Below are 15180 nucleotides of genomic sequence, written 5' to 3' on the forward strand. Positions count from 1 at the left end.
TACCTGGACCTGCTCAGGGCCTGGAACCACAGTTTCCACTTAGAAGGGGTCCCTTCTGGGGAATGTGGCTAGGGAACCCGAAGGAACCCCAGCCAGTCACTATTCAGGGGAACGTACTCACCCCGAAATGCCACCAGGACGGCCTGACCCGGCATCAGTTACATAGACACTTTGTCTGGCCACTTCTTGTCTGTCCGGAGACAGAGCCTCTGGACACTAAGGCATCCAACCCAAGGGACTGCGAAGCTGGCAGTGAACCACTCGTCCCGGATCTCAGAGACGGGATGTCCCGGAGAGTATGACTCAGCAAGTGCTTCCCAACCCTTGCCAGCGAGGGGAGTTTCTCTACTCGATCCACGGATCTACCCAGTGTGTATGTTTCAAAACACTGAGGAGGTCTGTGAAGGCCTAAGGACTGATCTAACTGGGAGGCCTCACGAGAGGCCTACGACCGTCTGACCAGGCTCAGGAGTCCGCATGCTCAAAGTGACCCTCGATGAGGGGAGCACATGGTCCGCCTGGTAGGCAAACCAGGCTGTAGGCAGGAAAAAGGTTCCAGGAGGGAACCAGTAGCAGAGAATGAACACTTAATCGAGCCAAGGCGCAAGCTCGCCTTCAGCAGCTGCCTGCTAAGACCAGCTGAACTGATAGCAAGAGGCCACTAGCTTCCTGAACCCAGCACCGCTAGGGAACCACTCACAGGGAGGCCTGGTGAGGCCTACTACCTGATAGCCACAGTATGTGGTCACCTACAGGGAGGTCTAGTGAGGCCTACTACCTGAAAACCACAGTCTGTGGGAACTCACCTTCAGGGAGGCCTGGTGAGGCCTACTACCTGATAGCCACAGTATGTGGTCACCTACAGGGAGGTCTAGTGAGGCCTACTACCTGAAAACCACAGTCTGTGGGAACTCACCTTCAGGGAGGCCTGGTGAGGCCTACTACCTGAAAACCACAGTCTGTGGGAACTCACCTTCAAGGAGGCCTGGTGAGGCCTACTACCTGAAAACCACAGTCTGTGGGAACTCACCTTCAGGGAGGCCTGGTGGGGCCTACTACCTGATAATCACAACATGTGGTAACTCATCTTCAGGGAGGCCTGGTGAGGCCTACTACCTGACAGCCATAATATCTGGGAGCTTTTTCTTCTACTTGATAGTTTGTAGGCTAGCTGTCCAGTTGTCTGTCCTTGGGGCTTGTCCCCAGGGAGGCCTGGTGAGGCCTACTACCTGATAGCCAATGTAGGTGGGTATTCGCCTTCAGGGAGGCCGGGTGAGGCCTACTACCTGATAACCATCTTAAGTGGGAATTCACCTTCAGGGAGGCCTGAGGGGCCTACTACCTGATAGCAACTGGAAGCTGAGTCCGGGTGACAGTTCCAAGGCGGCCTCCTAAGGCCAGCCAGCTGGGGACTCGCCTATCAGGGAGGCCTGGTTGGGCCTACTAGCTGAGAGCAAGTCAATTCTGCTAGAAAGGAACACTGTTGGGAACATACTACACCAACATACCTTTGGGCCCACCCACAAGGAGGCCTAATACGGCTAGCTACCTGGTAGCGGCTATAAAGTATGTCCCACAATGTTGGGACTCACCTCCGAGGAGGCCTGTCTAAGGCCTTACTACCCATCTGCTGAGTCAACTGCCCGAACCACCAAGGCCAACCACGAGAAGTAAGCTGGCCTACAGCGCCCTCTTGGGGGCTGCCCACTCAAGGAGGCCTGCTGAGGCCTACTACCTGACGGCGCAGCCTTCGTTGGCAGATAAGCTGTTTACACAGCGCCTACAGCATCCTGGTGACTAATCACATTGCCCACGGCAGTGTACTCAGCAAGGGAGCTAGCACCCTTAAAACAAGGGGAGTACAACATACACAACTCTGCCTCAACAGAGGCCTCTGTGTCAGGGGCCTACCATCTATACGCATGGGCGTCAGCTCAGGGCAATGCTCTGGTTTCAGGGGAGCGTACTTCGACCAACAAGAAGTGAAGGTTAAACTTCCCACTCGACCCGAGCCATAGTGGTGCGAGGTAGGATATTACAGAACTGGAAGTGAAGTGCTCAGACCTACCCTGTATCACAGGGGAATACTCACACCTCACCCTGGGGTTACCAGGATGCGGGCCTGCCAGCGGCTCTAGGGGTGACAGAAATGTATCTGTGCCCAACCTAGGGGAGTGGGGCTAGACTTGAGAGCCACCCACCTACAACCCAGCGCTCGAGCAGTAGCCTATACTGGCCTAGATAAGTAAGCCAGTTCTGCATGGCAGGGTCGGGCAGACAGAACCAGTCCTCTTCGTGAAGCGAGAGACGGCCTAACCCTGCTCAATAAAGACATGTACCATGGCGGCCTATTTAAGGCCTAACCATGTTCTTATAAACCATCCTCTGCACCACGCTGCATTTCTCTTGTTGCCCCAGAATGCAGAGAAGGGGGCGGGCCTTGGCCTAACGACTCCCATGGGAGGAGGTTGTTATACAGGAATGCTAGGAACCTACATTCACAAAGTGAAGGGTCAAAGGCAGAAATGCTATTTTTAGCAGAGCGTCTCCATTATCCCTGGCACAGCCTAGGCCAGCTACAGAGGCGGCCCTGGTGAGGGCCAACCTGCAAGCATAGATCTACCTGAGGGCTTGGAGGAGCCACAGCCTTACTAACAAATATAGTCTGTATTATTCCATACAAGGGGCTGCAGAAACGCTCAGTCTACTGAAAACCCAAAAGAACTCAAGGGGCGAAATACTCAGGAAGTCGTCAGACGGCTCAGTGGGCCGGACATAGATCTATCTGAAGCTCTAGCGTCAGTCAACACTCCAAGTAAAAAATTATATGAGAGAGAGACCAACTACTCTACCCTGAGGTGGCTAACAGCCCGAAGGCTAACATAGTTACTGTATCATTCTGGCCACCTAACGGGGAACTTCAGGGCCCTAATAATCCAGGAAATTTCTCTTACCTTATTACCTTGACATGACCCCATAGCTCTATACAGGGAACGAGGTCTGTAGAGAGATACATTTCGGAATTTTAATTCACAGAAAATGACTCTTAAAAAGACCAGACAGCTCACCTGCGGCGTGTGGAGTGAAGACTCGCCAGAAAGTTCTATACGAACCTGGGGTCCACCACTTTACATGCCTGAAAGAGGCGTTCTCACTACCCAAGCCTAGGCGGGCCATCAGACCATCGTTCTCATCATAGGCCCATCCCCAGGCCTGATGTGATGAACGCTGGGGAGTCGGAGAGAGGAGAGGGCAAATTTCATGACCCTCCGGGGAGGTTATCCATCACCGACGCTGTGTGCATTTGTGCTGGATAACCTCCCTCAAATCTCTCCTGTTGCAGGAGTCACGCCTCTTCTGCGCCCTGCTCCTCCAGGGAGGGGGCGTACGAGAGGAGACGCTGGCTCGCTGGCCCTGCCTATGGTCCTCAGACCGTGAAGGGCCAGGTCCTCCCGCCTGCCTGGGCGTGGATATGGATCTCAGCGGTATACATGTTTTAAATGCAGCTGAGCGCGCCTTCGCCTCCCTGAACTTCCCCACCACTGCCTCTACGGAGGTGCCGAAGAGTTCAGAGGGTGACACCGGTGAATCGAGGAGAAAGGATTCTCTTCTCTTTCTCCCAGATGTTGGCTAGATTTAGCCACAGATGTCTCTCCGTGGCCACCATCGCCGCCATCGACTGACCAATCGCGGCAGCGGTTTGCTTGGTGGCCCAGAGAGCAAGATCTGTGGTGCGGCGCAGCTCAGCCACCGTCTCAGGGGACATTCCTGCCCCCTGGTCGAGATCCCCCAGCAGGTCGGCCTGGTATGCCTGCAGCACCGCCATGGTGTGCAGGGTAGCACTGGCCTGACCCGCTGCCGTGTATGCTCTGCCATTCAGATGCACCGTTGTTTTCAGCGGTTTGGATGGCAGGGTTGGAGCTCTCAGTGTCGACGCCCGCCCAGAAATTCATCAATGGGCGGCATTGACACGTACCCATGCTCCTCGATCCCCTCGACATCAGCGAAACTAGCTCCCCGATGTCGGTGGATACGGGCAGAGTATGGGTTCTTCCATGCCCTCTCGACCTCAGTATGAAGGTCGGGAAGAAATGGAAGGCTCACCTGAGCTGGTGATCTATGGCCTAGGAGAAACCGATCGTCGAGCCTGCCGCGAGCGATCTCTCCTCTAGCCAAGGCAGCTGCAACCTGCCTGCGGCGTGCTCCATTACATCCACCAGCTCTGCATACACTGGGCAGGGTGGCTGAGGGGGTTCAGGATCATACACCTCCTCAGCCATCTCCTGCGCATCCTGAAGAGCACCAGCTGCGGGAAGAGTCGGTGAAAAATCTTCACCCTCAACCTGCAGTTCGCTCTCGTCAGTCGTCGGGTCATCTGAGAGGTTTTCAGCCCTCAAGGTGATCGACGAGCTCCATCTGGGACCCCCATGATGCAAGCCGCCGCTCTGCCTCGGCATAAGCGGGACCTGAACCACGAGGTCCAGATGCTGAGCCCTCTTCACTCTTCACTTTGTTTTCACAGAAAAAACGCTTACAGTTTGCACAGCAGGCTCCCTCGAGAACCTCCCGTGCATGCTCTTCTCCCAGGCAGAAAACGCACAGCTCGTGTGTGTCACCCGGCGTCAAAAACCTTGGGCACGGGTCTGCACACTTCTGAAAACAATCAGCCTTTGCTGCACGTTTCATTTCCTCACCGTTTTTTTGAGTTGCGTTTCACACAGACAGTCCCTGAAGACGAAAGGATGATTTGTCATGTTTGCAAGGCGCCCTTTATACTACCAGGTCATACGTTAATCATTCACGCTGATGATTCACGGGCTGTCGCCGGTCAATGTGATTGCTGTGATTTGATTGTGATTTCAGACACCTGTCACGCCTGAGGCGTTCCCCAAAGCGTCATCGACGCAGTGCGAGTTCCCTTTCGAAAGGGAACGACATGCACAAACCAACGTTGGATAATACAGTATGTACTTTGGAAGTCAGAGTTAACAATACATTGCAATCAATAATAGCCACAGAGCAATAAAATAGGGTTAATACAGTTCAAATTAAATTATATTTTCATATGAATAAAATACCTAATCAAGCATTTTGTTAGGTTTTTACATATTCTGATGAAAATGTGAGTGTTTTTTTTTTGGTGCAAAATGTGAAAATAAAGTGAAACGCAAGCGTGCATTCAAAAAAGATTTCAATACCCTGCATATTAGGGGTGTATTGGTACACAGAAGTCACTGTTCGGCGCGTACTTCGGTTTTTGGGTCAGGGTTCGATATGAGTTCGGTACAACAGGAAAATGCAACAAATCCTGTCGAGGAACATAAGTGAGTCGGCTGCGTATAGGCCCCCTCTCGTACTGATTGGATAGATCATTTGAACTTCTTCCTCCTGAACTCTGATAATAAAACATAATTTAGTGTATTAGACACTAAGCAGTAAACAGAATGCACTCATCTGCCATTGTCACATACGGTGCACAATGTTCAATATTACGCTTTTTCAAGAAATCACGGAAAGATGAACAGAAAACTTCACCTTTCCTTGGGGAGACAGTGAAGCGGCACCTGAGGATTCCCATTCCCAGAACACACAAATTTCATCACGGAACTGTAGTAGTGAGACTTCCACAACACAAATTGGCACAATGCCAAATTATTTTGTATCATTATAACAGCGGAAACAGTACTACTCAAACAGAACATACTCAAAAAACAGTAGACGGCACCCAAGGTTTAGATTTAGGCGATTTATGCGCATTTGTGAGGTCAGGCACTGATTTTGGATGAGAAGGCCTGGTTCGCAGTCTCCGCTCTAATTCATCCCAAAGGTGTTCTATCGGGACATTGCTTTGTGCACTGGTGCGCTCTCATGTTGGAATAGGAAGGGGCCATCCCGAAACTGTTCCCACAAAATTGGGAGCATGAAATTGTCCAAAATATCTTGACATGCTGAAGCATTAAGAGCAAGGGCGTAGGTTTAGGGGGGGACGCTAGGTGCTAGTCCCAATCAATATTTTGAGATGACAAATTTGTCCCCACCAATATTTAGCAAGCTCCTTTGAACTGCTATTTTGATATTTGCGCTGCATTTGGATCTTTGCGCTGCCATTTGGATCGATTCCAACGGCCAGGACGACGACAGTACAAGATACGCCGTAATTTGATTGGCGGCGGGGTATCTGACAGGCAGGCTACACGCGCGGGCCGGGACTACTTTTTGTGCTTGCACTCACTGGCAGCGAGCGAGCGGGTGGTGTGTGTGTGTGCGCGCGTGACGACGCCGACGGTAAGTTACCAGGGCTGTCTCTGCGTGCCATATACAAAGGCCAGAGTAAAACATTTTAATATTCCGTTTTTTTGCCCCTTTTTGTACTTTGTAGATCAGCTATGTCACCCAAGAAGAAGAAAGGGGACATACGAAGCTTTTTCATAAAGCAGAGTGTAAGTAGGCAAAAATAACTAGCAGTAGTGACTGACCAGGCTTTCAAATGCAGATTCTAGTGGAAAATAGTATTAACTGGTGATCCTGGTTACCCAGGATATTGTTACAGTTAAACCTAGCTTGAAGCTTCTGCAATCTTTCAAGGTTAGGAGCATTAATTAGGGGTGTGCAGCACAGATAGACTCATAGAAGTCGCACTATCATGATAGAATGCTACGTTAGCAAGTCACTGAATGTTAATTAGCCTACCTTAACTTAGAATCTTGCCGTCATAAACAGTGGATCATCTGAGACATTTTTCGTTTCTACATTCTGTTTATGTAATGTATTTGTGAGTGTAGCCTACTTGCTTAGACACATGTGCTGGAAAAACATGTTGGCAATGTTAAAAAGGCAAAAGTTAACACTGTTGGTTATTCAAATATAATAAATCATTATTTGATTGATAATATCCAAAATAACAATATCTGGTAGGAGGGTTAAACTTGCTAGCCATAGGATAGACTACAAAATTAATTAACCATTTTGTATGCAGGAAAGACAGCATCAAACCACAACAGATTTACATTTATTCATTTAGCAGACACTTTTTATCCAACGACTTACAATTGAGAACAATAGAAATGACAAAGGAAATCACCATTAAAGCACTGTTACTTATCTTACAACAAAATAATTCCCGGCTGGGGGGGGGGGGGGATTGGGGGCGGGGGATGTCCCCACCAAAGCTGAGACCAAACCTACGCCCATGATTAAGAGTTCCTTTCATTGGAACTAAGGGGCCAAGCTAAACCCCTGAAAAAAAACCCCACACCATAAACCCCCCTCCACCAAACTTTACACTTTGCACAATGCAGTCAGGCAAGTACCGTTCTCCTGGCAACCCCCAAACCCAGACTCGTCCATCGGATTGCCAGCAGAGAAGTGTGATTCGTCACTCCAGAGAACATGTCTCCACTGCTCTAGAGTTTAGTGGCGGCTTGCTTTACACCACTGCATCTGACGCTTTGCATTGCACTTGGTGATGTAAGGCTTGGATGCAGCTGCTCGGCCGTGGAAACCCATTCCATGAAGCTCTCTACGCACTGTTCTTGAGCTAATCTGAAGGCCACATGAAGTTTGGAGGTCTGTAGCTATTGTTTGTAGAAAGTTGGCACCTTCTGTGCGCCTCAGCATGCGCTGACCCTGCTCTGTGATTTTTGACGTGTGTCTTTGAGGGATTGGCATCCGCATGTTAGGGAGCTCATTTTTACTTCAAAAAAGTAATTATTACTAATTACTTCATCAATGTTGTATTTAAAATACTTTTCTAATTACTCTGTCTGAAAAGTAATTTAAATACTCCTTAAAATCCTTCTAAACTATGACCAAATAGACAACAAAAAAGGAAACTCTTTCAATAATTTAATAGGAGTCAAATATGTAATAGTTTAGCTTTTTAAAACATCTTAGCTTTATTGAAACATTAATAAATAAACAAACATTTAATGAACAAACGTTACCTTCTTTAGTTACCAAACAGAATTCCTCCGCAAAATATCTGAACAACAAAAAAGCTTATTTAAAAAAAATTGAGTGGAATCTGGGTCGAGGCAGACTACAATTTCTTACAGATCTCATCCACTCCAGACCTTCACAAAACAAGCGACAGCACAATGAGCATCAGTAGATGAGATGTGACGCTTTTTATCTTGGATCCATGACTCATGGTTGTTTTTTTCATGCCGGTCTCATCTACTTTAACAGGCACGTGTGTGGGCTCTCGGGGAACGTCGACGGGCTCCGTGGTCCAGCGGGAACGCTCAGGTAAGACATTGACAGGCTCCGTGGTCCCTGTGGTCCAGCGGGAGCGCTCAGGTAAGACAGTGACAGGCTCCGTGGTCCAGCGGGAGCGCTCAGGTAAGACATCGACAGGCTCCGTGGTCCAGCGGGAGCGCTCAGGTAAGACAGTGACAGGCTCCGTGGTCCAGCGGGAGCGCTCAGGTAAGACATCGACAGGCTCCGTGGTCCAGCGGGAGCGCTCCGGTAAGACATCGACAGGCTCCGTGGTCCAGCGGGAGCGCTCCGGTAAGACATCGACAGGCTCCGTGGTCCAGCGGGAGCGCTCCGGTAAGACAGTCGGATCTTCAGTGACGTCCGGCTCCTCGGATGGATGGAGGAGATTCTCACGCACTGTGAGGAAAAGAGAGATTGAGAGGAGTGTGTACAACAAAAATAGGCATAGTTTAGTTATTCATGGCCGCTTTCCGCAATGTTTCAGGTCTTGTTAGCTTTAAGTTGATTTGCGCTGATAAAGTTAACATTACCGCAGATTTTCTCCTCACACACTGGCAGGTTTGCTGGACACTTTGAGCACGGCTCTCCAAACAAGTATGGATTTTGTCCCCTAAAATTTCCTCTGAAATGAAGGAAAAAAGGAAGGATGGGTTTGATAGACATTTCAATTCATTATGTGAAAGGTATTTTAGATCAGTGGTTCTCAAATGACTTAAATATCTTTAAGCTTAAACAGCTAAAAATTTCTCATTTCTTAATTCATTCCCTCAACAACTGTCATATTTAGCTATATTTATATGCTATATATAAGTGTGATTTCTAGACCTGGAAAAATCTTGAACACGTTGCTTTTATCCAAAGTGACTTAGAAATGGTCCTTGTAGTTTGAAAAGGTTGAGAACCACTACTTAAGACAGTTTTAAAGCTGTGTTTCAGTATTAGCTGGTGGTGTAGACTTCTAGACTGAAATATTTGTATATGAACTCGTATGATGTTAAAGTTGCAACTTATACCACAATAAATATTGTAAAACTGGCCATATTCTAGAATGAACACTTTCTAGAACATTGAGCTCATGTTCAGTTTGGATTATTGAAACACTTACGGAGGATAGTAATCACAGACGAGAAGAGTGGCCTTCTTGAAACCTAGACCCTCAACAGTGTCACAGAAGTGAGTAGCACAGCCGATTCTATTGGTGTCTGCCCACACCATCTGTAAAAACAACAAACACATCGTCACATCTGCATAGTAATACAGTGAAAACCAATCAAACCCACTGATTGGAAACGGTGCTTACCTGAGTGTAATGGCCACACATTTTGTCTTTAGGACAAAACTTGTTTTCATAGTTATAATCTGCATTTTCCCCAAACCTGGGGTGCAAAGAAATGAGTTGCTTTAATGCTTGTAGGTAATATATTCACATATCATTTGTATTTCTTCTTTTTGGCATCAGTCATTCATTCTCATATATGTTTTAGTTAAGATAGTTTTCATACCAGCTAACTGTTGCTTCGGTTGCATTAAAAGGTCCTGTGGTGACAAAGAGATTTTCACCCAAAGTGAGTTTCTGAAGGTCAGGGTTGTGTTTCCAGATGCACTTCGCTGCGTAAGCTTCCGCCACCACACTCGACAATGTCTCGTTCCACACCTTAAACGACAAAAACAAGTTTGATGTTTTTTGACGTTTGTTAGTTCCCTTTCGAAGGGAACTCAACAATACGTCATCGACGTTATGGGGGAACGCCTCAGGCGTGACAGGTGTCTGAAATCACTATCAAATCACGTCAATCACATTGACCGGCGACAGCCCGTGAATCATTAGCGTGAATGAATAACGTGCGACCTGGAAGTATAAAGGGCGCCTTGCAAACATGACAAATCATCTCATCGTCTTCAGGGACTGTTTTGTCTGTAACTGCTTTGAAAATCAGGTAATTATGAAATGCTTTCAGAAGTGTGCAGACCCGTGCTCAAGATATCTGAAGCCGGGTGACACACGCGAACTGTGCATTTTTCTGTCTGGGAAGGGAGACGCGCACAGGCAGTTCTCGAGGGAACTGCCTGTACAAATTGTGATCGCGCCGGTCCCTCTTCTCGAGAGAAGAGGGTTCAGCGTCTGGATGTCACAGATGAAGCTCGCCGATCGCCTTGAGAGGGGTGTAATCCTCTCAGACGATGCGGCGGCTGACGAGAAGCTGCAATTGGATGAAGTAAAAAAAAAAAAAAAGGAAAACTTAGTCCGGCAGCAAGCGCTCTCCCGGACAAACAGGAGATGGCTGATGAGGGTGGTAATAATAAGATATTTTCCTGTATCTTCTCAGCTACCCTGCCCCGTGTATGCTGAGCTGGTGGTATTATAGAACGCGCCGCGGACAGGCTGCAGCTGCCGTGCCTGCTCGTTGGGGGACAAATCGCTCGCGATGAGAGCGGTTTTTCCCCGGTCATAGAACCACCAGCTCAGGTGAGCCTTTCATTTCTTCCCGATCTCATACTGAGATCGAGAGGACATGGAAGAACCCATACTCTGCCTGTATCCACCAACATCAGCAGGCTAGTCTCGCTGATGTTGAGAGGATAGGAGAGCGTGGGTATGCGTCGATGGGAAAACAATCGACACTGAGAGCTCAAACCCTGCCAGTTGAATGGCAGAGCATACAGGCCAGCATTGAATGGCCAGCAAGAAGAGGGATCTGAGGGAGGTGATCCGGCACAAACGCACGTTGCGTTGGTCATGGATCATCTTCCCTGAGGGCGTGATTGTATCTTAGCCCTTTCCTCTCTTCCCCGACTCCCCAGGCGCTTCTTACATCAGGCCTGAGGCTGGGCTCATGGTTAGAACAATGTTCTGATGGCCCGCCTCGGCTTGGTTAGTGAGAGTGCCTCTTTCAGGTATGTAAAGGTGGTAGACCCCATGTTCATGAAGAACTGTCTGGTGAGTCTTCACTTCGCACGCCGCAGGTGAGCTGCTGGTCTTTCAAAGAGTATTTTTTGTGATTAAAAAATAATATGTTTCTCTTTACAGACCTCGTTCCCTGTATAGAGTTATGGGGCCATGTCAAGGTAATAAGGTAAGAGAACTTTTTTGGATTATCAGGGCCCTGAAGTTCCCCGTTAGGTGGCCAGAACGATAACTATGTTAGCCTTCGGGCTATTAGCCACCTCAGGGTAGAGTAGTTGGTCTCTCTCTGATAGAATGTTTACTTAGAGTGTTGACTGACGCTAGAGCTTCAGATAGATCTTATGTCCGGCCCATGGGACTGTTTTGACTTTTCTGAGTATTTCGCCCCTTGAGCTCTGTTGAGTTTTCATTAGGTTGAGCGTTCAGCAGCCCTTTGTATGGAATACAGACTATATTCTTTAGTAGGCTGTGGCTCCTCTGAGCCCTCAGATAGATCTATGCTTACAGGTTGGCCCTCACCAGGGCCGCCTCTGTAGCTGGCCTAGGCTGTGCCAGGGATATTAGAGGCGTTCTGCTAAAATTAGCATTTCTTCCTCTGACCCTTCACTTTGTGAATGTAGGTTTTTGGCATCCCTGTATAATCAGCCTCCTCCCATGGGAGTTGTTAGGCCAAGGCCCGCCCCCTTCTCTGCATTCTGGGGTGACTGGAGTAATGCAGCGTGGTGCAGAGGATGGTTTATAAGGACATGGTAGGCCTCAGTTAGGCCTCCGTGGTATATAAGTCCTTTTGAGCAGGGTTAGGCCGTCTTTCGCTTCACAAAGAAGACTGAGTCTCCTGCCCGACCCTGCCGTGCAGAACTGGCCTACGGATTTAGGCCGCCAGTGTGGGCTTCACTAATACCTTGCTGAGCTACTGCTCAGGCTGTGGGTTGTAGGTGGTTGGCTTTCATTCAAGCCCCACTCCCCTAGGTTGGGCACAGATGTTTTTCTGTTACCCCTAGAGCCGCTGGCAGGCCCGCACCCTGGTAAACTCAGGGTGAGGTGTGAGTATTCCCCTGTGATTCAGGGTAGGTCTGAGCACTTCACTCCCAGTTCTGTTTTTATCCTACCTCGCACTACTATGGCTCGGGTCGAGTATGAAGTAAGCCTTCACTTCTTCTTTGGTCGAAGTTCGCTCCCCTGAAGCCAGAGCATTGCCCTGTGCTGACGCCCATGCATAGATGGTAGGCCCCTGACTAACTGGGGCCTCCACTGAGGCAGAGTGACGTATGTTGTACTCCCCTTGTTCTAAGGGTATTAGCTCTCTATGCTGAGTACACTGCCATGGGCAATGTGATTAGGCACCAGGATGCTGTAGGCGCTGTGTAAACAGCTTATCTGCCAACGAAGGCTGCGCCATCAGGTAGTAGGCCTCAGCAGGCCTCCTTGTATGGGCAGCCCCCAATAGGGCGCTGTAGGCCACTTCTCGAGAGAAATGGTTGGCTTTGGTGGTTCGGGCAGTTGACTCACCGGTGGGTAGTAGGCCTTAAACAGGCTTCCTCTGAGGTGAGTCCCAACATTGTGGGACATACTTTATAGCTGCTACAGGTAGCTAGCCGTACTAGGCCTCCTGTGGGTTGGCCCAATAGTTCCATTGGTGTGGTATGGTTCCCAACAGTGTTCCTTTGTAGCAGAATTGACTTGCTGTCAGCTAGTAGGCCCAACCAGGCCTCCCTGATAGGCGAGTCCCCAGCTGGCTGGCCTTAGCAGGCCACCTTGGAACTGTCACCCGGACTCAGCTACCAGTTGCTATCAGGTGGTAGGCCCCTCAGGCCTCCCTGAAGGTGAATTCCCACTTAAGATGGTTATCAGGTAGTAGGCCTCACCAGGCCTCCCTGAAGGTGAGCTCCCCACATACTGTGGTTGTAAGGTAGCAGGCCTCACCAGGCCTCCCTGAAGGTGAGCTCCCCACATACTGTGGTTATCAGGTAGTAGGCCACTCTGGGCCTCCCTGAAGGTGGAGCACCCCACATACTGGGGTTATCAGGTAGTAGGCCTCTCCGGGCCTCCCTGTAATGTTTCTCTAATGGTGCTGGGTTTTTGAAGCTAGTGGCCTCTTGCTATCAGTTTCAGCTAGCCTTAATAGGCAGCTGCTGAGGGCGAGCTTGCGCCCTGGCTCGCTAAAGTGTTTATTCTCTGCTATTTGTTCCCTCCTGGAACCTTTCCTGCCTACAGCCTGGTTTGCCTACCAGGCAGACCTTGTGCTCCCCTCACTGAGGGTCTCTATGAGCATGCGGCTTCCTGAGTCTGGTCAGACGGTCGTAGGCCTCTCGTGAGGCCTCCCGGTTAGATCAGCCATTAGGCCTTCACAGGCCTCCTCAGTGTTTGCAAACACTGGGTTGATCCATGGATCGAGTAGAGAAACTCCCCTCGCTAGCAAGGCTCATAAAGCACTATGCTGAGTCATACTCTCCGGGATATCCCGTCTCTGAGATCCGGGCCGAGTGGTTCACTGCCAGCGTCGCAGTCCCTCGGGTTGGATGCCTTACTTAAGGCTTTTTTCCAGAGGCTCTGTCTTCGGACAGACAGGAAGTGGCCAGACTAAGTGTCTATGTATCTGACGCCAGGTCAGGCCGTCCTGGTGGCATATCGGGGTGAGTACGTTCCCCTGAATAGTGACTGGCTGGGGTTCCTTCGGATTCCCTAGCCACATTCCCTAGAAGGGGCCCCTTCTAATTGAAGTTGTGGTCCTAGGCCTTTGAGCAGGCCCAGGTAGGCTTTCATTTAACTATGTTTATGGAGGTTTTCCTGTTAGGCTTATAGCTTGGGCTATGACCGTAGGGAATGCTGTCACTGACAGCCCAGTGTGACCTGAGGGTGAGTGGTTCTAGCATTTCATTTGAATTTGCTGGTTCGGACAGTTGTCACTGCCTGAGGGCATGCACTCCCCTCAGCATGGCGGCGTGGGTATATCGTTCCCCATAACGTCGATGACGTATTGTTGAGTTCCCTTCGAAAGGGAACGTCTCAGGTTACAAATGTAACCTTTGTTCCCTGAGAACAGGGAACGAGACAATACGTCTCCCTGCCATGCCTCGGGGCTTGCCTGCCGTACAGTCCCTTCAGACGATAAGGTGATTTGTCATGTTTGCAAGGCGCCCTTATATACTTCCAGGTCGCACGTTAATCATTCACGCTAATGATTCACGGGCTGTCGCCGGTCAATGTGATTGACGTGATTTGATAGTGATTTCAGACACCTGTCACGCCTGAGGCGTTCCCCCATAACGTCGATGACCTATTGTCTCGTTCCCTGTTCTCAGGGAACAAAGGTTACATTTGTAACCTGAGACGTTTTGTGACAGCAGATCAGAACAATTTATCTACTAAAATCTAAAGTAAACCAATGTTGTTTTACATTATTATAATTATGTATTATACTTTAACATTGAGTGAATCTCGGAAAGCCTGGTCATATTTCAAGTTAAAATCCCCAAAAAAAAGAAAAAAAAGGGGGGAATATATAGATATACTTACAATGAATATCACAAATAAATACAATAGAACTAAGATACAAGTGAAAAACAGTGCTTTTCAGGTAGGTCTATAGTATTAGGATACTGTCACAATAAGACCTAATGCACGGATCCAATATACTGATATACTGTACACATGCATTTTGTTCCATACAGTTTACGTTCACTTAAGACATAACCAACAATGTTTACTATAGGAGACTCGTCGAGAAAGGCATTTTTTGACCTTTTGTGTGAATTTGTCCATTCAAGTGCAAGATGATATGAAAGTGAGCTCAATTTAGTATTCATGTGCTGTCTGAGGCTTTCTGGGCACGTGCTTCGGATGCTTAAACTTCCCACACAGCGTGCGAGTAGAATTTGATTTCCCTTTCGCATCTTTTTTGCGCTTGAATATTTAAGTAGGCAATTCTTAATGTTGAATCATCATGAACGCTTATTGAAATATTCAAGTACAAGAAGATGTGAAAGGGAACACAATTCATTCCATTTATTTTTAATTAACTTGTATCATTGATTTATATGAGAATTGAGCACTTCCAA

At 48.6% G+C, this 15180-nt stretch overlaps 1 protein-coding gene across 1 annotated transcript in view; it reads right to left on the reverse strand.

Annotated features, from left to right (window-relative positions):
• Positions 1-15180, reverse strand: part of LOC130069860 (peptidase inhibitor 16-like) — a 33562-nt gene that overhangs the window by 17229 nt on the left and 1153 nt on the right. The gene's annotated exons all lie outside the window — the stretch shown is intronic.

This window comes from Rhinichthys klamathensis, unplaced genomic scaffold (assembly GCF_029890125.1).
Source record: "Rhinichthys klamathensis goyatoka isolate OS25496 unplaced genomic scaffold, OSU_Roscu_1.1 h1tg000386l_1, whole genome shotgun sequence".
Taxonomy (NCBI): Eukaryota; Metazoa; Chordata; class Actinopteri; order Cypriniformes; family Leuciscidae; genus Rhinichthys; species Rhinichthys klamathensis.